The sequence below is a fragment of the Pteropus vampyrus genome, unplaced genomic scaffold (assembly GCF_000151845.1).
Source record: "Pteropus vampyrus isolate Shadow unplaced genomic scaffold, Pvam_2.0 Scaffold11, whole genome shotgun sequence".
Classification (NCBI taxonomy): Eukaryota; Metazoa; Chordata; class Mammalia; order Chiroptera; family Pteropodidae; genus Pteropus; species Pteropus vampyrus.
Genome location: NW_011888792.1, coordinates 14,416,824 through 14,418,916, shown reverse-complemented (window position 1 = coordinate 14,418,916; position 2,093 = coordinate 14,416,824).

The window sequence follows — 2,093 nt, the reverse complement described above, 5'->3', positions numbered from 1 at the left end:
GTCCATGTATGGATGAGGCTCTTTAGGTACAATAACAATTTTTTTTTCTTTTTAAAAATTAAAAATGGTTAATTTCCAAATCTGAAATTCAAAAAGAAATTATTAACTTCAAGGTAAACATCTCCTTTCTGTTATTAGCAAATTTTGCATCATCCATCATATATATATATATTTCAAAGTGAATATTTTAAGAAATTCTAAAAAGAAGGAGACATTTTAGGAGAGCTTAATAACAATCGCCAAGGTCAATGATTAATTTTGACAAATATCTAAGTGTTAATTTAAATCCAGAAAACTGACAAGAATTGCTCAGGTTAGCTAATATAGATCAGAATTCAGATGCTTGATCATTCTAATTCTTACCTGTTTTATTTTTGTGTATAAAAGTGATATGGTAATACTTTTTAACTAATAACAAGGGATTTAAAAAGAGAAAGTTTATCATGCTCCTAAAGTAGTTGAAACTCTTTAATTCACAAATAGTAGAAGCTCACCTCAAACTAGTATAAGCAAAAAAGCAATAAAGAATTTATTGGTTCATGTAACTGGAAAATTTAACAGTAGAGCTGGATTCAGATGCAAATGGAACCTCAAATAACTCTATTAGACCCTCTAGCTTCCCTCTCTCTCCAGGTCTCAGAAGCACTTGTTTGAGAGTGTTAGTAAATTCTGCTCCCTAGGCACATACCAACCCATCAAAGGACCACAGAGCAGGAACAGATCTCTTCCTTTTTCTAGTTAATATATAAAATCCCAAAGAAAGCCTTTGATTGGTCCACTCTGGGTAACATGTCTGTTGTTTGGCTGATCCTTGATCAAGGGGCAGGGCACTGTTTTCCCAAACTCACTAGAATGAGAGAAGAGGGCCAGTCTCTTGAAGGAAAGGGGATAGTTACCAAAAGGGGAAGAAATGAGATGTGGAACAGATTGGAAAAAAAAAAGTGTTTCACTATAATGTCTAAAGTCTAATTTTAGATGTAAAATGATTTTTATGTAAATCATCTTGCCATAGATAAAAGGTAAAAATAAACTAATATTTGGATTTAGGACTTTACTTGGATCAAGATTTCCTGCTCTTGAAAATTAATAATCTCTTATAGTCGTTCATATTCATTATACATTTAAACATTCAATAAGTTTAACACTCCATGCCTTGAAGAATATATATTTTTTATCTGAAAAAAGCTTTATGTTATATTAATCTGAGTACACTGATGATATACATTAATGTTAAAATAGTTTTTAGGTAAAATTCAAATTAAAAGTTATCAAATATCATTTTCAATAAATACATGGTACATATATGCAAACACAACATGTTTTAAAAGCAATCCATCTCCTATAAGAAGGTGATACTACTACATATCGTTGACAAGTTATTTGTTTTGAATTATATTTTTGGCTTTTTATTTTAAAATAAAACCCATATTTGAAAAAAACATAGAACAAATGAATAACTTGAGTTATTTTAAGGTGAAATGACATAACTGCTACTCAGATCATAAGAGAATTTCATAAGCTACCCAGAAGTCTCTGTATGTAACCCATCACAATAACAAGTCCCTTATTCCCCCAAATTGAACCACTATCCTGCCATTTATAACGACCACTTTCTTCTGTTTCATTATAGTTTTATCATCTAGTATTACTAAATTAATTAAACAAGGAAGCTATTAGACTAAAGTGACCCTAATGCTGTGGCTTATAAAACCAAACAAAAATCTAAGCCTATAAATGCCTCAGGGATACAAAACTGACACTTAAGAATGACCAATCACAAATAGCCAGCTAGGCTTTAAGCTATAACCAATCAAAAATTTCCTTATTTTGCTTCTAGAAGTCTTTCCCCAAGCTCCTGTGGGTAGAAAACACTTTAATTCCAGTTGGCACTGGACAACTGAAATGAATTTTTGCTCAAATAAACTCTTAAAATTTGTAATATCTTTTAATAGTATGCATAGTAAGATTACTGGCAAACACAAGGTCATCATCCCAATCCACCACCTTTATTGACTACCTTATTCTGTAGATACAAAAGGGAAAACGGAAAAAAAGGCTGGATAATAATTTAATAAACTTACCACATATTTTAT